This window comes from Cervus canadensis, chromosome 2 (genome assembly GCF_019320065.1).
Source record: "Cervus canadensis isolate Bull #8, Minnesota chromosome 2, ASM1932006v1, whole genome shotgun sequence".
Lineage (NCBI taxonomy): Eukaryota > Metazoa > Chordata > Mammalia > Artiodactyla > Cervidae > Cervus > Cervus canadensis.
The window spans coordinates 79672746-79696408 of NC_057387.1; the positions used below are offsets into that span (position 1 = coordinate 79672746).

Genomic DNA, 23663 nt, shown 5'->3' on the forward strand with positions numbered 1-23663 from the left:
TGTAATAGCCACCTCAAAACTTAGTAGCTTAAAATAGCAAGCATTTATTCTCATGCTGAAAGGTCAGCAGATCAACTGTGATTTAGCTGAGTTCTGCTGAGCTCAGCTGGGAGGGTCTGTGAGTTAAGCTTATATCTGCGCCATATTTTTTATCTTGGACTCCAGACAGTAATTACCCAGGACATCTCATGGCAAGTCACCACAAGATTGAAGTTAAACTGAGGAAAGCACAATGTTTTTCATGTCCACAAACATTTCAGTGGCCAAAGCAACCCAACATCAGTGGGGAAGGAAAGCGAAGCCCCATGATGGACTGTAAAAAGAAGCAGATATTTACTACTAATAATACCAAGTATCACATGGCACCTTTATTTATTTTTTAAAAAGTCTTAGATACTAGTCTTTTGCAGTTAAGCAGGTATTTCATTTTTGCCTCTAGACAAAGACACAGAATTCCAAACCTGCTAGGAGGTTTCAGCCCTTCTAGCCCTTATATAGTTGTGTGCTGAGTCCTAAAATTACTGACAATTGAACTTTTTAGAATGGGATCATTGTTGGCAGATTGAAAATCCACACTATTCTCCACCTGATTTTTTGTGAAGTTCATGGAAGTGTTTACATTTTTAAAAAAATCTTGCAATAAAACTTTGATTTCCTCAAGAGCAATGTATTTTCAGAAACCTAGAAGTTCTTGTGAACAATTTTTATAAAGACTTGTAGAATAAGGTCACAGGGTTTCAGAGCAGCCTTAGAGGGCACTTAGTTCAATTTTCTCATTTTACAGATGAGGAAACAAACAGTTTCAGTTTCAAACTTCCAATTACTGCATACTGTGGGCTGGATTTTTTTCCTCTTATAAGAAAAGCAATGAGAAAAAAATCTGGGGCAACCTTTACACATCATATTACAATTGCAATTCTGTAACAGGGCCCTCTGTTCAGTTTATTTTATGAGAAACATCCTATGACTTCGCTCTGTTTATCACTACATCCAATTTCCCTGATTACCTATGAAAAAATTAAGTCTTTCCCTTTCTATTTGTAATCTTGGGGATCTTCTGCCTGGAGAGCCAGCAGAGTAAGTTGAGAGACACCTGGTCACCTAATCTTGTGTCCTGAAGACAATGAGGGCTATTTTTCACAAAGGAAAGAGATAAGAAAGCACCAAGCCCAATTTTCCAGGAAGGGAGTTGTGAATACCTTTCCAGACCAAAATTTTCAATATTTAACTAATATTCTCTGCTATTAGAGCAGTACATTTAGAAGGGGAGTATGCTGGGTTGAAAGCGAAGATTAGGAAACCCTAAGGTGAAAAGTACAGATGATTAAATAAGTATCTGTGGATTGCCTTCTTTGGGTCAGGTCTGGCGCTGCATACCAGAGTGATCGTGAAAACAAGACGGAAAAACATCCTGTGCTCATGATGAGTCCATTCTAGCCTGGACATGCAACTAAAATGCTATCACAAAATTTTATGGGAGTGTATAATGCAGGATTTAACTGAGTATGTGTGGGGAGGGGCTGAAACACAGTTGGAGAAGGTCTCCCTGGGTAAAGGGTGTTTTCCCAATAGAGCCTTTAGGGGGCTGAGGTCAAGAGCTTTCCAGGCAGGGTATAGAGGAAGCAAAGAAGAAATAAATAGCCTCTTGATGAAATTGAAAGAGGATAGTGAAAAAGTTGACTTAAAACTCAACATTCAGAAAACTAAGGTCATGGCATCTGGTCCCATCACTTCATGGCAAATAGATGGGGAAACAATGGAAACAGTGAGAGACTGTTTTTTTGTACTCCGAAATCACTGAGATAGTGACTGTAGCCGTGAAATGAAAAGATGCTTGCTTCTTGGAAGAAAAGCTATGACCAACCTAGACAACTTATTAAGAAGCAGAGACATTACTTTACCAACAAAGGTCCATCTAGTCAAGGCTATGGTTTTTCCAGTCGTCATGTATGGGTGTGAGAGTTGGTCTATAAAGAAAGCTGAGTGCCGAAGAATTGAAGCTTTTGAACTATAGTGTTGGAGAAGACCCTTGAGAGTCTCTTGGACTGCAAGGAGATCCAACCAGTCAATCCTAAAGGAAATCAGTCCTGAATATATTCATTGGAAGGACTGATGCTGAAGCTGAAACTCCAATACTTTGGCCACCTGATGTGAAGAACTGACTCATTGGAAAAGACCCTGATGCTGGGAAAGATTGAAGTCGGGAGGAGAAGGGGACGACAGAGGATGAGATGGTTGGATGGCATCACCAACTCAATAGACAGGAGTTTGAGTAGGCTCTGGGAGTTGGTGATGGACAGGGAGGCCTGGTGTGCTGCAGTCCATGGGATCACAAAGAGTCGGACACGACTGAGCTGAACTGATAGATCATATGCAAAGGCATAAGACAAATGCAAAACAGTTAGGGAAACCAAAGCTTGGCTGAGGAGGGGAGACTAATATAAACCCCCTTAAACCATAGCAGGCAAAGGTTATAGGAGGAGAGTAGGGTACAGAACTTTAAGGGCAAAGACAAAACATTTCTGGGCATGACATACAATAATGGAATTTTCATTTTCAAAAAGAATACTTTGTGGCTACAGTGTCAAGAATAAACTGGAGAGGAGGAAAAGAGAGAATTGGGGAATGTAAAAAAAAAATTACCTGGAGAACAAAATAAGAATCTGGAGCTGATTCCAAATATTCTGCTGAGGTCGGCTGTGAGTGATACAGAGTGGAGAACTGAGCTGAGTGTGTGCTGGTGTGTGTATGTGCACATGTTTCTAGATCACATTGTGAGGTTAAGGTCCTCTCTTCTCCCCAGATTGACCCACAAGTGCTACTTAGCTCAGGAATTGGATCACTCATTGAGGGGTTGAAAATGCCTTCAGAACATGCTGGTGAAAGGACAGGAAAGGCTTTAGAGTTAAAGCTGGCAAATTGGACACATATACTTGGCTCATTTTCTTCCTGAAACCCACTAACACAAAAGCAGTGAGGATGGAAAGGTGAAAACAGCAAAACCTGTGAAGGACTGATGACCGAGCTAGCAGACAAGGTGGACAAAGCCGCCTGCAAGCATGCTATGGGGAGACCCCCAGAGCAACTTGGACGGAGGACCAGGGCAGGAACTGGTGCTCCTGGTGCCTCTGGAAGTGAAAGTAAAGGTGGGGCCGAAGCAGGAGGGTAGGCGGAAAAAGGTGTAGAAGCAGGTAGAGTTCCCTTGCCTCCACTCCCACCTTCCCCATGCCACGCAGTGACTTAACTCCTTCTTCTTGTAGTAAATGACAAAAGAGATTTAGTTTCCAGAGACAGTAAACAATGGTTTTTGAACTTGAGATGCAGGGAGAGTCACGGTATTGGAGATCACTGTGCTGAAAACAGTGGGATTCAAGGAATATTAATGGATTAAATATTTGGACTCCAGCCTCTTCCCACACTCGGCTTCCAGAACACAGCTGTCAGATATATATTCTACAAGAAGGAGATGGAAGAGTCTTCTCTGGACATCTGACCAGTCTAACAGGAAAGGCCCACATGGAGGGTCCCTTGGGAAACAACCTAGTCATATAACCACCAGTGCAAGTTGTATCAGCTCCAAAGAGAGAGCTCAAGAAAATGAAATCAATAATTACTAATATGTTTGAATGTATTGAGAAACTTTTACACAACTGGGGCAGAATTTTAATTTAATTAGGGATAAGGACATTAAAGGGGCTTCCCTGGTGGCTCAGTGGTAAAGAATCCACCTGCCAATGCAGGAGATGTGGCTTCGATCCCTGGGTCGGGAAGATCCCCTGGAGGAGCGCATGGCAACCCACTCCAGTATTCTTGCCTGGAGAATCCCCATGGACAGAGGAGCCTGGTGGGCTATAGTCCGTGGGGTTGCAAAAGAGTCAGACACAACTTAGTGACTAAACAACAAGAAAGGACATTAAAACCCAAGGGAGTGAAAAAATAAGCCAATTACTCTCTGTGGCAAAAATGTGCAGGAGAGAAAAAGTACTCTTAATGTCCCACACATCTTAGCTACCTACATCACATCTTACATTTTAGCTACCTACCTACCTACATAAGACGTCCCACACATCTTGGCTAGTCTACATCAAACCCACATTCCCTGCATTGGAAGGTGGATTCTCAACCACTAGACTACCAGGGAGGTCCCCTGACTCCTTGGTCTTGGACTTCTAGCCTCCAAAACTGTGAGACAACACAGCTCTGCTGTCTAAGCCATCCACTCTGTGGTACTTTGTTATGGCAGTCCTGGGAACTAAGGCACGTGACATGTTGCAGCTCAACTCTGTGGACTTTGTGAAGGAAGGGACTGTGTCTCTGAATGTTCTTCTGAAGGGAGGAGAAAAGGAGGGGCGGGAAGGAAGAAAGAGAGATGGGCCAAAATGTGCTTTCATCAACCTTAACTCCAGTTGGAAAATCTCCTTTTGAACGAGAGACGTTATACTTTTGACTCTAATTCTTTTATAACCAGAACATACATATGTATAATATTTGTAGTTGAAAAATAAATAAATACAAATGTACACACATGCAACAGAAAAATGGAAAAGAAAATGTTTCTCAAGTCTTAAAAATCACCAAATAGCAGAATAACTAATTGCTCATGTTGAGGTGAATAAAGATATTGAGATCAATAAAGGATTAATAGATTGCATTTTAATTTGTTTGTTCTTTTTTCCTAACAAAGTAAGATGAGTGCATTGAGGCAGACTGGGCTCTGCCTCAGTTTTCCCTTGGAACTCACAGAGCCAGGGAGCCATGGACCCAGGGCAGTCCTTCCTGCGTGAACTTGGGAACATTCAAAAAACTTTCCAAAGATTGGCCCTTGGTGGATGTAGGTTAACAGTATCAACTACCACTTCCACCCAGTTGTCCAGCTCCAGTACATGACTTGCAAACCACTCGTAGCCTCTCTGTGGTTTACAAGTTTCAAAATTATTAACTAAAATCAATTGATATGAAAAGAGTCCCATTTGCCCTGGTACAGTTCTCCAGCTGGTTTTGGTCTGCCGGGGACACGGGGGCGCACACGCACACGCGCGCGCACACACACACACACACACACACACACACACACACACACACACACACACACACACACACACACACACACACACAGAGTCAGTAACCCTGGGGGGAACAGAGGCAGCTGCAGAAGCCCAAAACCTCCCTAGTCCTAATTAAACCCTCCAAGTTTCCAGGCAACACAGCCAAGGAAAAAATCATTTCCAAGCTGAAGACCACCCCCTCCCACAGCTCCCACCCCAGCCAAGGAAACGGTCGTTTGGTTTAATCAGCCCACGTGCACATTCTCTCTCCCCAGGTTGCCAAGACGGGGGCCTGTACCTAGCAGAGGTATTTGTGTAATCAAAGCTTCTGGAACTTTCCCTGCCAAGGCTACCAATGTGAATAGCCTCCTGAGGTAAAAATGTTCCCCCTGCTGGGGACGGCGCCCTTGAAGTCGACATCAAAATCAAGCCAGGGTCACAGCTGTTGCGGCACCCCACAGCGGAAAACTTGCAAGAAATCCTAGCCTGCACTACTGCTTTGCCTTGGGTCTAGAGGAAACAGGCCCCAGTTGCAGGGGAGGGAGGAGAGAGAGAGAGAGGAGAAAGAGAATATGCTTTCAAAAAGTCAACCCCTCTAACTAGTACCCAGGGGTGGAAAGACAAAGCTGGTCACCAAGGCAACGCCACCCCAGCACCCTCGCCCACCCCTCCCCTGTGAGTGGGGGTCCCCGCAGGTTGGCCGAGAGCCACTAGGTGTCAGCAGATTAACTCTTCAAGTGCCAGAGTGAGCTCAGAGAAGTCAGGAGTTGGGTGAAAAACTTTGCATCAGGACACTTCTCAGAGGAAAAAAAAAAAGCAAATGGCTGTTTCTGTCCTGAAAGATCCTTGGCTTGCAGTGTCAATACTGGAGGAAATCCTATGAGGGCAAGGCTACTCCCTGGTCACTCATTCTCGTGGTGGCTTGAGACAGGGTGAGACACAATTGTGTGTGCTTCAGGTCTTATGTCAGTGACACTTGGTTCAAGGGACTAAAAAATCCTTTGAGAAACATGCTCACTTTTGATCCACTTTAATAAGTACTAACTGCACTAAGAAATGAGTACATGGTGTTTTCCAGAGACAGTGCTAATGGACGGGGCCCCTGTCCTAGAAAAGCTATGACAAATCTAGACAACATACTAAAAAGCAGAGACATCACTTTGCTGGCAAAGGTCCATATAGTCAAAGCTATGGTTTTCCGGTAGTCATGTACAGATGTGAGATCTGGACCATCATGATCGCTGAGCACTGAAGAATTGATGTTTTTGAGCTGTGGTGTTGGAGAAGGCTCTTGAGAGTCCATTGGACTGCAAGGAGATCAAGCCAGTCAATTCTAAAGGAAATCAACCCTGAATACTCATTGCAAGGATTGATGTTGAAGCTGAAGCTCCAATATTTTGGCCACCTGATGCAAAGAAGACTCATCGGAAAAGACCCTGATGCTGAGAAAGATTGAGGGCAAGAAGAGAAGGGGGAGGCAGAGAATGAGATGGTTGGATGGCATCATCAACTCAATAGACGTGGGTCTGAGCAAACTCTGGGAGATAGTAAAGGATGGGGATGTCTGGTGTGCTGCAGTCCATGGGGTCGCAAACAGTCAGATGACTGAGCGGCTGAACAACAGTTGACAAACACTGTAAGTTTCAGGTGTACAACCCAGTGATTCACAATTTTTAAAGGTAATTTTAAGATGATACTCCATTTATAGTTATTATAAAAACTGGCTAAGCTCCCTGGGTTTGCAGCTTGTTTTATACCTAATAGTTTGCACTTCTTAGTCCTCTACCCCAAAAGGCCCCTTCCCCCTTCTCTCTCCCTACTGGTAACCATTAGTTGTTCTCTGTATCTGTGAGTCTCTTTCTTCCATTCTTTCTTTTTTATACCATGGAAAGTATTCCTGTAGTTAACCACCTTTGAGGAGTAAAGGAAAGGAGACTCAAATTTGCTATTAATAAAGGGAAAGACAAGAAAGTTAAGGAAAATAGGCTCAGGAAGATCGTTTTACAACAAGCTTCTTTATTCTGAGAAGCCTTATGTTTTTAGGGTGAGTAACGCCTAACATTGAAGGCAGAAGGAGAAGGAGGTGGCAGAGGATGAGATGGTTGGATGGTATCACCAACTCAATGGACATGAATTTGAGCAAACTTCTGGAGATTGTGAAGGACAGGGAAGCCTGGCATGCTGCAGTCTACGAGGTCGCAAAGAATTGTACATGACTTAGCGACTGAACAGCAGGCCTGAAATATGGGAGCCACCAGAAAGAAACTTTGCCAGCAGGGACTAAAAGTGCTTGCTGTTTAGATGACAAGGAAAAAAAATCATTCCCCTGGGTATTCTAGCCTCTGCAAAGCATCCCCCCATTCTGCCTATTAAATTTCTGCCACAAATATAAAAATACTGTGGTGTTGATGGGAGTAGTGGGCCGAAAAGGTGAAACTGATTTACTTTAGAAAAGGGAGAAGGAGCTACCAGCCTCAGGAGGAATAAATTCAGAAAGGCAGGAAGGGAGCTGGGGGAGAGAAGACAAGTGCTCTTGTCGCTGGGTTTAAGAGAGTTTGGAGGGAAGCTGGGAGAAGGAGGAAAAGAATTAGGAGGAGGGAGCCATAAATGTGTGATATATACGACTAGAGAGAGATAGGAAAGGCCATTTTAAGATGTTTTGCTGTACATTTGGGAATCTCTTTGATATGTTTCAACAGAGCTCAGTAAAGATTACAATTGCCTTGCGATTATTTTTATTTCTTGGCCTGGAAAGCCCCCACTGACATAGCAAGCAACTTCAGTGGCAACGCTCCCTTCCCTTCCTGCCTGTCTAGGTAGTAGGACAGTGTCCAGATTGTAAATTCTTTCAGGAAGAGCCATTTTGGGATCTCCAGTAGGTTCTACAAAACAGAAATATTTATTATGCTAATCCTAACACGCAGTTTCTCATTCTTGAATGGGCAGCCTCAGAGTTTAAATTTTGCTCTCACAATTTCACAGAAAGCACAGGAAGCATCACAGTAAGATATCTCTCTGATCATCAAGTGCTTTTGGATGATGATGTCATGTGGCTTTCTTGAATCATCGCTGTCCTTTTACGGAGTACATGGCAGGACTAATAGGTGTTAGATGGAATAAAGGCTCAGAGTGGCCCACTAGCCTCAATCCTTATTTGGGTCAAGAGCGATTGTGTCTTTGAGAACTTTATTTGATTCAGTGCTGAGGTCCTGATTTTTTTCTCTCTGCCAGATTTCCTGTATCTTTACCCACTTCTTTACCACCCAACCACATCTGGCCTGCTTAGCAAATGCCTACTCTAAAGGAAAGCCTTTTGAAATATCCTCAGCTCTGTGAGACCCGCCCTGACCACTCCCCACAACCTCTGTACATAAGTCACCTCCTCGTATTGCAGTATTCCTTTCATATCTACCTTCCTAGCTAGAGTGAAGACACAAATGATCCCTGCATCTCCAGTGCACACAGCTGATGCTCAGTAAACCACTGAACCACCACCTGTCATGTATCCTGTCATTCTGGGCTGAGAAAGTCCAGCTTCTGAAAAGCCATCATTTTCTAAGCACTTCACCTAGACCTCAAATGGCAGTAAGTACTAGGGAATTTGACCAACTACTCATCTCTCTATTATAATGCATATTTCTCAATCTTCAAATTGGCAATCTCAGAACAAAGGTCACTCAGATTTACAGAAAGTGGAGGAAAATGCCCTAGTAGACAAATTTCTGATTATTAGGGGTTTAAGAATATCATTCTCAAAGCCTTTAGCAATAGAAGTTTCTTTCCCTACACTTCTGTCTCTGACTTGAAACTCTTACTCTTTAAAAAAAAATGTTTATCTTTTAAATATGAAAGAACTCCATACTCATTAAAAAAAATTGAAAAGTACAGGAAGGCAGAAAACAAAAAAATAGTTTTCACAGTTTCACTATGTAAACAATGTCTGTAACATTTTGGGTATGAATTACTCTCTTATTTATGGACTTTAATAAAAACCAGTCAACAGCACATGCTGTCAGCTAAAATCAGAGCCAGATTCCACAGAAAATACATAGGTGGATTTCATAGTTGATTCCTGTGCACACAGGTAGGAAGCATCTGCCTACAGGCAATTCTGGCAGATCTGGGGAGGGGGAGATGAGTTAACAGAAAGGGTGAATTAGCACAGCTGGGTGCCTTTGCTTGATCTTATGGAGCTTTGTCTATTGCCAGTCACTGTTCTGTTCTCTTCAGATCCCCTGGAGCCACGACAAGCCTCAGGCTTCCGGTTCCCATTCATGCAATTACTGATCAACCCTCTCAGGATGTAGTGATGGACATGAACTTCTTCCTAAAAAATCTGAGGGCCTCTCCAGCGGTCCCATGACCTTCACCACTGGTTTCCTTGACTGAACTGGACTTGAGCTGTCATATTTGAACTTTAGTTGACAGTATGACACTCTTCCTTGGGCCCTTAGTGGCAACCCTAGCATCGTCACTTGTTACTTACTGTAATGGGACAAACAGCTTCTCAGAATGGAAAGATCATGGCAGAAACATGACGGCTTGTTGAAGTTAATAAATAGATATATGCAGCTTTCAGGCTGATTAGAGTGGACCTTCAGGATGTCCTCATCTGTGTGGAATGACCAGGCCCAAGAAAAAGCATACACTGATTTCTCAACACTGGAATGGATCTTTACATGTGTATATATATTTGTTTTACTTAATGTAAAAAGTGTTTCTGGGTCCAGAGGAATGAATCACTGCTGTAACTAAACAAGGCTTACTTGGACTCTAGGAGGCCCTGTGCTAATTGCTGAAAGTCCAACTAGGGGGAGACCCATGCACCTGTGTGGACGGAAAGGATTTTAATATTTATGGAATGCTCCCTCTGTGCTGGGTGTTGTGCTAGGGGTTTTGTAAAATTAACACGTTTAATCTCAACAAAGTGTCAGTTAGACAGTATTTCTTCTCATTTTATAGAAGAAGAAACTGAGGCTCAGAAAGCTGTTTACTTTCCTAACTCACACAGCTGGAGTTTTTAACAAAAACTCAAAGCTCACATCGCAGCCAGTTTGCTGGAGCAGCATTTCAGTATGGATGGGCAGGGTTTGGGAGTTTGACCTCCTTGCCATCTGCCTTGCCTTGCTTCCTGGGTCAGCCAGGGTCCAACAGCCATACCATCCCAGTCTTCCTCCTCCTTCCTTGATGATGCAAAAGAAGAAATGGTGGCTCGAATGGGATGTGTAGATTTAGAGGGTCTTGTGTTCCTACTAGTGATGTGACTTCAAGTTCACATCTTGATATTTCTGAGCTCTGGTTCCTCATCCATACAATGGCACAATGTCTTCTTTATAGGGTTAAGATTATGCATCTTGAGTTATAAGTGGCTCACACTGCACATGGAGCGTTTCAACACTCAATAAACGTTACCTCTTGTGCCTTCACTGTTTCACCAGCATAGACCTATATGGTCAGCACTGTGCCATGTCCTAAAATACTCAATTTCTTCTGTGTTAATCTTTGTCCCCTGAAAACCATTCCCTTCCCTATTTGGCCTTAAATTCTTTGAGGGGAAAAAAAAATGTTACATATTAACATCTTTCATAGTGTGTGACCCATGGCAAACATGAAAAATCAAATACTTAAACCCAAATATTTGATTGATTGATTAATTCTATTTTGTTGACACCATATTCTGACTGCTAGGTGATGGGCTAACAGAAGAGAACTGGAGCCAGCCAGTTTATCAATGACTGGCTGTGAAAGCCCTGTTCAATTTTTAGGAAATTTGTGATCCAGTCATTAAATGGTAGTTGGCTTAAAATTTGCTGTAGTAGGAGCATTTATACCACAGAAACCGCCAAACCCTACAAAGAAGGGATTCACTTCACCCCCACACCCAAACACACATACAGAGCCAGTGTGTGCCAGGTTTCCTCATAGTGTAATTTCTCATGCTTCAGCATTTTAAAGAAACTCCCAGATGATGCTTAGCCTGATTTTATGAAAGCAGAAACCTGTAGAGAGTTTGAAGACTCCTTACACTAATAGGATTTCCAATTTTAAAATTGGATATTTAAAGATCTCACTTACTTCAACCTGCCTCCAGTGTAGAAGAATCTTTTTTAAACCGTCTTGATGGATGCCACGGGAATGGCAGTCTCTCTCATGGATAGCTCCAAAAATTCTTCTTCATGATGGTCTGGTCTGATCTTTCCTGTAACTTGCACTCATTGTTCTTGGATTTGCCTGTATTTTGTAGCAAAGTATAATGTCTATACTCTCCAAGCGATAAGAGTTGAGCACAGCTATCACGTCATAGCTATCATGACTTCTTTTGTCAGCCTGTGTGGCCTTCATTTTCTCATCATTAAGACCCCTTTCTTGGTAAAGAACCTGCCTGCCAGGACAGGAGATGAAAGAGACATGGGTTCTGTCCCTGGGTCAAGAAGATCCCTTGGAGTAGGAAATGTCAACACACTCCAGTATTCTTGCCTGGAAAATTCCATAGCTAGAGGACACTGGTGGGCTACATATAGTCCATGGGGCCACAAAGAGTCAGACATGACTGAGCAACTGAACAGCTGCAGCACCATTGCATTTATCCAAGAACTGAACAAAGTGTTCTAGACTTGGCCAATGAAGTACCATAAAGTGAGACTACTGCTTTATATGATGTTTTCCCACAAATGTATTTCATATTTAGTTTAAAAAACAACATTCTTTTTCATGGGCATTATTTTCAAGTCAGACTACATGTCCCACTCTTTGTGACCCCAAGGACTTGTGTGTAGCCTGCCAGGCTCCACTGTCCATGGAATTGTCCAGGCAAGAATCCTGCAGTGGTTGCCATTCCTTCTCCAGGGGTTCTTCCCAACCCAGGGGTCAAACCTGGATCTCCTGCATTGCAGGCAGAATCTTTATCATCTGAGGCACTAGCAATCTACATAATTCATTTCATGAACTTAGTACTTTACATGAATGATAGTTGTATGTCATATTCTCATTACTGATGCATTTTTATTGAGTACTGATTTTGGTAGCCATCATATTCACTCAAATAATTTTTAAGTTTTGTGACCTCCCCTATAGATCTTTCTATAGATAAATTTTCAAGATTAATGCAAATATTCAGCCCGTTGTGATTTATCCCACGACTATTATCCAACACAACTTTCTGAAATTTGTCTTCAAGGATATCATGAGAAGTTTTGTCCAATAGTTTGTTGAAATCAGGCATGTTTATATAATTCCCTAGATTTGTCAGTGTAACAATTTCATCCAAAACAGTAATGAAATTGATATGGTATGCTTTGTTTTTAGTGGACTCAGCCAGTTTCTTGTATTCATCTATTTGTTTTCTAGTTTGCTTATAAGTGCTATATTTAATAATTGACTCTAGAATTTCATACTGAGAAAAACTTACCAGTCGGTAGTTTCTGAGAGCCACCTTTTCCTGTTTGTTGCAATTCAGAATGACATTTTCTTAATACTTCTCTTGAAACTTCTCCTGTCCTTGTAGATGTCATGTGGGTTCTCAGTCTTGGGACTCTTGAAGTCTGAGTCATCCTGTGAAATCATTTGCTCTGTCCTTTAGTGCGCTTCTATCCAATAGAAACACAATGAAACCATAAAAATGAACTGTTGACATAATTTTAAAATTTCTAATAGCCACATTAAATAGCTAAAAAGAAACAGGCAAATTAAAAAAAAATTCTTTATTTACTTTATATTTTGGCTGTGCTGAGTATTTGTCGCTGTGTGCAGGCTTTCTTCAGTTGCAGTGCACAGATTTTTCATTGTGGTGGCTTCTCTTGTTTCAGAGCATGGGCTCTAGAGTGCACAGGCTTCAGCAGTTGTGGCCCTTGGGCTTAGTTGCTTGTGGGATCTTCCTGGACCAAGATTCGAACCTGAGTCTCCTGCACTGGCACACATATTCTTTGCCATTGGACCACCAGGGAAGTCTGAGAAACAAGTAAAATTAATTTTAACTTTATATCTCTGAATGGTTATCATTTCAATATATAACCTATAGAAAATTATTGGGATAGTTTACCTTCTTCATACTAAATCTTCCAAATCTAGAGTGTGTTTTATACTTATAATAAATCTTAATACATATATGCCAGCCACATTTCAAGGGCTCAAAAGGCTCGTGTAGCCAGCAGTATCATATTGAGTCATGCAGGGATAGACTTCTACTTATTGCAAGTGCCTGGACATTATTGTTGCTATTATTATTCTTCTGGTGTACTCTATTATCTTGTATTTCATTCCTGTTTTCAAACTTATTCTTTCCTTTTCAACATGAAGGGCTCACGCAGAGTCAAGAAGGCAAGAGCTAAAGAGAGGTGGAACAGCCTCACTTTCTCTTTGTCTGTTAATATTAATGAGGGTAACTTTTACAGTGAAACACCGTAAAGAAAACTCATTAAGGGCAACAACATTCCCTAGTGCACAACTCTCCCTAGGACCACAAAATGGGTATGTTACAAAGGCCTGGGAGCTAATTCTCTCCAGATGTTTGCAAAGCAAGCAAGACCAAAAGGTGGAAACTGAAATTACTAAACACTTAATAAGGAGCTGATGGAACCAAGGCCCCAGGGTTGGCTCAGCAATAAGTGAAACACAGAGACCCTATTTGTTCAGAGGAACTTCAAAGTCCGCTATAAAATCCCAGGAAAGGTGAGGCAAAGACACTGCAGAGGATTCTGCAGCATTCCTGCAAAGTCAAACTGAGGACTGACTTGAGATGCTTCCCTTGGTGCTTAAGAAGAAGACTTGGGGGCAGATCTGGCGAGCAGATGTTTCACTTTTGTCGATGCTCATTCTTACATATAGTACGTGTATGGAGGATATAGGCCTTTCTCTAATGAGGCCAAAGAGGACAAAGCAATTAAACATTCAGTTAAGAAAGAAAAAAAAAGAGCAAATGCCTATTCTGTACTACGTGCTACTCTAGACCCAAACCATAAAGTTGCTAATGAGATATAGCAGCTCCAAATAAAGTTGGTCTTATTTATCTTTGTTTTTCTTCCTTCCCTCTCTTTAATAGTGGGACAAAGAACAGGAAGGTTTGTCTAAGATCATACTTACGGATGCTGATGCTGTAGCTGAAGCTCCAATACTTTGACCACCTGATGTGAAGACCTGACTCACTGGAAAAGATCCTGATGCTGGGAAAGATTGAGGGCATGAGGACCAGGGGGTGACAGAGGATGAGATGGTTGGATGGCATCATCAACTCAGTGGACACGAGTCTGAGCAAACTCCGGGAGGTAGTGAAGGATAGGGAAGCCTGGTACCCTGCAGTCCATGGGGTCGCAAAGGGTTGGACATGAGTGAGCGACTGAGCAACAACAACAAATAATTACAGGGTAGGAAAGAAGATCAAATAATCAAATGTGGTATCATTGGAAAGTCTGATAAGTTATCTCTTTGGTCACCAGTTACCTGGAAGGAGAAAGGTTTCTAGGATCCAATCCTATAGCTGTTTTTTTTGTTGTTGTTGTTGTTTTATTTATTTTTTTATTGTTAATTACTGTGACCTGTCAGATATGTGGTTTGCCTTTCATATCTTTCTCTGGCATTCAAAGAAAGAATGAAATAATACCAGATGAAAAGCAAGACAAGAAAAGTGATCAAAAGTGCCCCAGGGACTTCCTTAGTGGTCCAGTGGCTATGAGTCCAAGCTACCCAATGCAGGGGGCCTGGGTTCAATCCCTGGTTGGGGAACTAGACCCCACATGCTGCAACTAAAAGATACTGCATGCTACAATGAAGATAGAAGATTCTCCATGCCAGCTAAGACCTGGTGCAACCAAATAATTAAAATATTTTTTAAAAAATTGATCCCACTCAGTTCAGTCACTCAGTAGTGTCTGACTCTTTGTGACCCCATGGATTGCAGCATGCCAGGCTTCCCTATTTGTCACCAACTCCCGGAGCTTGCTCAAACTCATGTCCATTAACATGGTTATGCCATTCAACCATCTCAGCCTCTGTCATCCCTTTCTCCTCCTGCCTTCAGTATTTCCCTGCATCAGTGACCGCACTGCCTAGGCAAAATAACTGCCGTGGAGGATGGAAGAGAAATAAAACTCATTAAAATTCATTAAAATTAAGAGAGTTTTTTTAGTTTTTAGTTTTAAGAGAGAAAAACAGGTAGTTCTGGTGTTAGAAAGTTCTAGTTTTGCCTCTGGTCTGAGGCAAAATCCCATATCTCCTTGGCGAATCTGAACAAAATGGGTCCCCAGCCTTTTTTTAAATAATAGAATTATGTCTGTTGCGTTCACAATATATTGGTGAGTCAAATATATAGTCTCTTTGAACTGAAGCCTAGGTTGGATTCCCAGCTCAGCCAGCCACTTACTAAATGTGTAACATCTTAACCCCTCTTGAGTTTCAGTTTCCTTATCTATAAACAGAGCCCTGGGGGATGGGGGAATGGGGAGTGGAGAGAACTTCCTTCCTAGGATTATTCTGAAGATTAGCAAAGGCAGTGAATGCAAAGCACTGACCTTTCACAGTCCAGTCCTGGCACAGCGTAAAAGATAACTAATGACACCCAAGGTGACAGCCACTGGTTATTCACCATCCCATCTTCCATTCACTACTTCTCCTGTAGAAAGATGTCTTTTTGGTATTCGCAGCCTTCAGTAGATTGCATTATTGGCAGGCAGATTCTTTTCCTTCCTTCACACAAAGGGCAGTTCATCAAGATTGTTCCCTGTGCTAATTTTCTCCATTAAGAAAAAGAACAGTCTCAACTGGGTCCCATACTTGGTGAGTTCCTTCAGTCTGAGCATTTGCGGGAAATATGGCTCTCTGAAATGGCTTTCGGAGCTGGATCCTTGGCGAAAGAGCTACATGTCGCCCTGTAGCCATGCTGCCCTCACTTCCCCTTCCTAGGACTTTTGTGCATATGACCAATCCCCATAACAACGCATTTCATAAAGTCATGATTTGACAAGAAAAAGATAAATGTAAACACTACACAGACAAACACTGGGAGGAGAAACATCTGGCTGTCCACTGCTTGCTTCCTGTTGAGAGAGTTTGGGAACTTGGGGATTTTAACAGTTGGACAGGGCTAATTTTGGAAACAACTTCACATTTGTACTGAAAGGAAAAACACATATTTATCACACTTCACTCATCCATTGAGGGAAGGTGTGGTCATCTTCCCAGGCCTCTCTGAGAACAAAAGGGATTGAATTGGAAGCACAGAGAGGTTTTCCCTTCCCTTTTCATCCTCTCACTTCCAGGGCACACCTTCCCCTTCATGACTCTGAGATCCTAGCTTTCTAACTTCCTTTCTTATATTCAGTTTCTTCCAAGGTTCTGGAAGTCCTGACTTGATTCTGGCTTTACCACTCATGGATCTCTTACTCTGTCTAAGCCTCAGTTTCCTTTTTTGAAAATAAAAATACTCACAGTAGTAATAGTAATAGTAACCTAGCAATAATACATACTAACCCTCCAATTTCATAAGATTGTATAGATCAAGTCTCTTCCTCCTCCTCCCAGTTCCCAGAATACTTGATGTTCTTTCTTGCTTCTATATCTTTTACTATGACATTTCTCTTTTTCCCTCCCTAGAAAACTATGTCTCACTCTTTTAGACCTAGCCGAATGTTACTGATGCAGTGAGAGATTCTTTGTCTCTCACAGGTATTAAAAGTAATAGTTCAAGGGACATTTAGTAACAGGGAAAATTTTGAAATACATCTTTAAGTAAGAAAAAGCAAGTTATAAAATATATGATCCAAATTGGGTAGTGTATTGAGTTAGCTAAAAAGGTCATTTGGGTTTTTTCCGTAACATCTTACAGAAAAACTAGAACACTCTTTTTGGTCATCCCAATATTATATATATATTTAAATTTATTTAGCAAGATGGTAAATGGGGCTTCTTGTGTGGACTTTGGGCTACAGCTACAAAACTGAAAGAACCTTCACATTGTAAAGAGGAGATGCTTGGGACATACGCAGATGTTATTAAAAAATTGACCAGATAGCCTCGCAACCCCCACCCCCCCACCCACCCTCCACCACACACATGCTCACTTGAAAGTATTAGTTGCTCAGTTGTGTCTAGCTCTTTGCAACCCCACGGATCATAGCCTGCCAGTCTCCTCTGTCCATGGAATTTTCCAGGCAAGAATACTAGAGTGGGTTGCCATTTCCTTCTCCAGAGGTTCTTCCTGACCCAGAGATCAAACCTGGGTTTCCTACATTTCAGGCAGATACTTTACCATCTGAGCTACAAGGGAAGCCCTCCACCGCCTACATAAGAAATGATAAGAAACTCAAATTCAATTTGCTTAAGTATGAATTTCTTACTAATGAGTTGTTGGCTGGATAGAAACTGTTGTGTCATCTCTTCCATTCCCCATGAGTTGCTTACTTCTCAGGTCAAGTGGTTCCTGGAGAACCAGTCCAGGAAATTGAGGCTGCCTGCAAGAAGGGGAGCCTGGCTTCTCCCTTTCTCAGGATGCTGACTGAGTTACAGACACTCCCAGGCACCAAGGTGCTGCCTCCCAAGCAGAAGAGAGTAAGAAAGCTCTTGGGAGGTTGACACATGATCCCTAGAGGTGGGGCGGGGGGGCACATGTGAACCCAGCGAGCCCTGTCCGGGCACCCCAAAGGTGGGAGTCAGAGGAGCAGTAGGCAACAGCAGGGCAAGGAGAAAAAGCAACAGAAGATCAGTGATTCCACTATTTAGGATGGAAGGGAGACCTCAGTTTCCCACAGGCCAAAAAGATATTTTGAAGTTAAGTGGACCTAAAGCTCCTTGAAGGTCACCCCAGCAGAAAATGGCAGTACAGTGACTGCAAAAGCTGAGAGTGGAGGAAGGCAGGACATCAGCTGTGTTGTGCATCATCCAAATACCAGGGGCTGCACAGTATGTAGTTGTCTGGGTGCTACCAGTCAAAGACCAGGGTGTGGAAGCCTCCAAAGACAAGCAGGAGGAGCCTGGGAGATGTACAACAGGAGGAGCAGCACTAAGGAAGGGTATTTCTCTCTTTCTCTTCCCTTCTCTTTACCCCAAATCTGGAGATCTAGTAGAAGCAAGGAGAACACACCCAGACATTACATTTCTCATTCCCCACTGAAGATTCCTGCCAGTGACTCAGAGCTGTATCGAGGTTTGCAAATCCAGGGATGTTGGGAAGAGCAGAAATTTAAAATTGGGAGTGAGATAGAAACTTTCCCTTAGGCTAAATGAAACGATGTTATAACTGAAAGTGACTTTTTTTTTTTCTAGATCCATGTTACTCTCAAGATCCCATTCCTGTTGATGGATGTAAAAAACTTCAGACTTGCTAATGAAAGAGGGCTTCCCAGGTGGCCTTAGTAGTAAAGAACCTGTCTGCCAATGCAGGAGACATAAGAGACACAGGTTCTCGGTTGGGAAGATCCCCTGGAGGAGGGCATGGCAACCCATTCCAGTTTTCTTGCCTGGAGAATCCCATGGACAGAGGAACCTGGCGGGCTACAGTCCATGGGGTTGCAAAGAGTTGGACTGTGCTAAAACTGAAGCAACTTAGCACACAAGCGATGAAAGCTAATGCAGTCTTTGCTCACTTATACAGAGAGCAGTCCATACAGAATTGTCCTGGGTTCTTGGTATAACTTAAAGGGAGATGTTCACAATGTCCAGAGCCCTTGATGTCCTACAGATGAAGTGGGAGGATGTCCTCAAATTCCAAGCAACAGGAATCCACTTAGGTGGCACCAACCATGACTTCCAAATGGAACAGTACATCTACTAAAGGAAAAGGGATGACGTCTACATTCTAGATCTGAAGGGGGCCTGGGAGAAGCTTCTGCAGATGGCTTGTGCCATAGTTACCATTTAAAAACCGACTGATCAGTGTCACATCCTTCAGGAACACAGGCCAGAGGGCTGTGCTGAAGTCTGCTGTGACCACTGCAACCACTCCTCCTGCTGCCGCTTCACTCCCAGAACCTTCACTAATCAGACCCAGGCGGCCTTCTGGGGCCGGGTCTTCTGGTGGTCACTGATCCCAGAGCTGACAGCCAGCCTCCCATGGAGGTGTTGTGCATTAATCCACTGACCACCGCGCCCTGTACACAGACTCTCGTCTGTGCCCTGTGGTCACTGACATCCTTGCAGCAAGAAGGAGGCTTACTCAGTGGGTCTGAGGAGATGGATGCTGGCCCAGAAAGTTCTCCATGCACGTCGTACCACCATCCTAGGTGCACACCTATGGGAGGTCACACCCCATCTCTGCTTCTACAGAGGGGCTGGAGAGATGGAAGAGAATGAGTAGGACGTGCTGAGAAGGCCACAAGGAAGAACATCAGGGTGCATGGGCCACTCCAGCTCCCAAGTTCACGACTGCTCCACCTGAGGTCACAGATGGGTCTGAAGGCACAGGCACCTCTGCGCCTGCCCAGCGGGTCCTATAGAAGATGGGAGTCCTCAGCCACCACTGTGGACTGGTCTACTGGTCTACAGGTCCCACTGCTCAGGTGACTGAATGGGTAGGAACAACCACTTAGTAGTCCTAAGCTGCTCTTCCCTAGGTTCTTACATAGAACCCAGAAATAAGATGAGCAGGAAACAGTTTCTTTAAAAAAAAAAAAAAAAAAAAAGATAAAAGGAAGGTAATGCAGTCTCTAGGTTTGAAACCCTTCTAGGTAAATATTCTGTGGATTCTGCTAGTCGAACTTTTGGGACCACTTTTTCCTTCTCAAGGTATTTCCCCTTTTCCTCCCTATTTCTGTGATGACATCTGGGTTTAGGCAGAAGTTTACACATCCTCTTCACAATGGGAAGGGGCGTCTCTAATCTAGGCACTGTGTCTTCATTTTACAGATAAGAAAAGGAAGGTGGAGTAGCCTGTTAAGGGCACCTAGCTGGTGAGGTGAACAGCTGCCTTCGTGGTGAGCAGAGGTTAACATATACAAATGTAAGAGAACCCGGTGGATGGATTGGGCAATTGACATGTCACAGCAGAAAAATGAAGAGCACGCTGGCTGGATTTGGATGGCCATGATGCCAGATCTTGGCACACTTATCAGGATACTCTCAGATTCACATAACACACACCAGCCTAACACACTGGAGTCATTTCTGTCTTTCTGGAAAATAGACATGGTCCAGTAAAGGACATAGGACTTCACATGCTTCAACATAAAATTGGTACTATTTGTTCTGTTAGTGTATTCCTCATTCAACTATTAGTATCTATTTCATGTGTTTTACATATAAGGTAAAATTCTAGGTACTAAGGATAAAGAAAAACAACGCAGATGGTCCTTGTTCTTATTGAGCTCTATTCTAAAAAGGAAGGGAGAGGTCACATATGAGGGGTTTCTCTGCTACCACCACGATGCACCATGTTGCCTCCTACCTGCTGGCAGTCCTTGCTGGCAATTCCTCTCCTACCACTAAGGAAGGACATCAAGAAGATTCTTGATAGCATGGGCATTGATGGCTCAACAAGATCATCAAGGAGCTGAATGGGAAAAAACATTGAGGACATCATTTCCCAGGGCATCAGCAAGTTGGCCAACATGTCCACTGGCAGGGCTGTGGCTGTCTTCACTGCCCAGGATCTGCAGCTCCTGCTGCAGGTTCGGCCCCAGGGCAGAGCAGAGAAGAAGGCAGAGTCAGAGGAGTCAGTTGACGACTTACTTGACTAGAGTCCTGTGTGTGTGCTCAGTCTCTTCAGTGGTGTCCAACTCTGCGACCTTATGGACTATAGCCCACTAGGCTCCTCTGTCCACGGGGATTCTCTAGGCAAGAGTACTGGAATGGGTTGCCATGCCCTCCGCCAGGGAATCTTCCCAACCCAGGGATGGAACCCAAGTCTCTTACATCTCCTGCATTGGCAGGCAGATTCTTTATCACTAGTGCCATCTGGGAAGCCCAACTAGAGTCCTGCTTCCCTTCAAATAAAACCCTTTTTCATGTTAAAAAAGGGGTTGGGGTGGAGAGAATGAAAACTAATTGCACAATGAATGCCTTATTGCATTTTTTGATAAGTGCTCTGACAGAGAAATTTAGCCCCTATGAGACCATAAAATAGGACATGTCTATTTGGTGAGTCAGAGAATCTTTTCTTTTCTTGAGGGAACGGTCTTTGGGCTAAGCTAGAAAAGATGAATGGATGCTAACCAGGGTGAAGGGTAGTGCTATAAGAATGTTCCAGATTACCTGAGCTAGTCCTGTTGAGAAAGGGCAGGGCTCGACCACAGACTTAAAAAAAGAGCTGGAGTGACTGCACAGTGTTAAGGTCAGTTGTGTGAGATTATAGACTGAGTAGATATTGGATTCCGCCCCTGGTCCACCAGGCAGTGCGTGCAGGAAGAATCAGACTGGGCGTTTCCTGGGAAGGCACAGGAAAAGGAAAGACTAGCCAAAATAGAACTGTATCATTTCCACATTTCAATGTGATGTGACAGAAAATTCACCTAATAGTACTTAAAACTGAGGTGAGCAAACTTTTTCTGCTAAGGGCCAGCTAGTGAATAGGCTTAGAGGCCCAGCTGTCTCTGTGGCAACCTTTCAGCTCTGCGGGTATAGCACAAAAGTAGGCAAAGACAATATGTGAACACGGGAGCACAGCTGTGTCCCAATAAAGCTTTATTTATTACCCATGGGCTGTAGTTTGTTGATCCTCAGCATAAAATAACATATTTAAGGTTCACTTAGCAAGAGGTATATAGCAGTGGGTGGTTTTAGGGTTAGTTTAGCAACAGTTTGGAGAAGGCAACGGCTACCCACTCCAGTATTCTGGCCTGGAAAATTCCATAGACTGTATAGTCCATGGGGTCACAAAGGGTCAGACACAACTGAGCAACAGTCATTTCACAGCAACAGTACAAGGTGACCAACTAGAGGATCACATGCTTCCCTATGGTCTTGTGAGCATATAAAATCAGATCCTCCCAGAGTTTTTGTTTTTACTTTTAAAGGCAAGTTCATTAAATTAATATTCAAGGGGACATAGATCCTTGAAGAAATTCACTGAGAAGCTTCTTAAGGGGGACAACTCAGGGTTTTGTTTTGTTTTTTTAATTGGAGTATAGGAGCTCCAACCAGTCAATCCCAAAGGAAATCAATCCTGAATACTCATTGAAAGGACTGATGCTGAAGCTGAAGCTCCAATACTTTGGCCACCTGATATTAATAGCCGACACACTGGAAAAGATCCTGATGCTGGAAAAGATTGAAGGTAAAAGGAGAAGAGGGCATCAGAGGATGAGATGGTTGGATAGCATCATCAGCTCGATGGACATCAACTCGAGCCAACTCTGAGAGATAATGAGGGACAGGGAAGCCTGGTGTACTTCAGTCAATGGGGTTGCAAAGTGTAGGACATGACTTGGCAACTGAACAACAACATAATTGCTTTACAATACTGTGTTGGTTTCTGTTGTACAACAATGTATCAGTCACAAGTATACATATATCTCCTCTCCTCCCTTTTGAGCATCTCTCTTCTGCCCCTCCCCACCTCTCTAGGTTATCACATCACCTAGCGGAGTTCCCCGTGTTAAACAGCAATTTCCCACTAGCTATCTGGTTTATGCATGATAATTATATGTTTCAATACTACCCTCTCAATTCATCCCATTCTCTCCAGTCAGGGGTTTTAAGAGCTAAATGAGAAGGAGTGGTTCATAGTGGTTAGGCTAATCAAGGATAGAAACTAGTACTCTGGATAGAGTAGAGTAAATTGGCTAGTCTGTCCAGGATTTGTCAGTATAAATGTTCTTTGGTTAGCAAAGGGTCTTCATTTCAGTCCTATGGGTGCCTGATTCCTGGAGTCCTTCAAAGTTCACTGTCCTTCATCAGGTTTCATCAGATTCTACTGTTTAGAACCACCTGTGAGAAAAATACAAGTCAGTTTTGATTTCTCCTAGCAAATGTTGCTTCTAGTGGAAGTTTTACCTTTTACAGTCAGTTCCCAGATAGTTGCTAAAATTCTAAGCAACACTTGTTTAAAGGTCAGCATCTCTTCAAGAGGAAGGGCACAGTCAGAGGAGCTCTTGCTCACAGCACTGCCTCTCATATCAGGGAAGAAATCATTCCCAGAAGCCTCCTATCCACTCCTGCCATCTTACCCTTATGTCTCCTTGGTTAAAACTAGGTCCCACATGCACCTCTAGACCTGTCACTGGTAAAGAGGACAGGTTACCACAACCCTTCCTGGGCTGCCTATCTGATACCTGAACCAGGTATCTGACTGGGCATCTGATGGCAGGGAGGAAGGACTTTGATGGTTATTAGGAAGGCCAACAACCGTGTCTCTGGACAACCACTACCAGCCTTCCTCCTTGTTAACAGAAAATTCAGAGACAATGGGAGACTGTTGGTCCTGAAAAAGCTATCTGATAGAGAATCTAACACAGTTCTGCAAGAAATCAGGAGGCTCTTTAGAGTGCAGTCCCTGATCATAGTCTGAGTGCTTTGAATGAGTGTCAATAGTGTTGGCTGCTAATGAGAATTATCATATCTTATCTATTTGGAGGTTCGGATTTTGTTTTTCATTAGAATACTTAAATGGAATATCCCTCCATCCTCCTCTTCCCAGGGCTGCACAGAACCAATCTCAGGAAAAAGCTCGAGGATAGGAAACACCAGTTTATCTATAAA

The 23663-nt window shown here is 43.1% G+C and overlaps 1 pseudogene; it reads left to right on the top strand.

Moving 5' to 3' along the window:
- The first annotated feature begins 18684 nt into the window (after positions 1–18684).
- LOC122429080 lies at positions 18685–19326 on the top strand (annotated as a pseudogene).
- The last annotated feature ends 4337 nt before the right edge of the window (positions 19327–23663 follow it).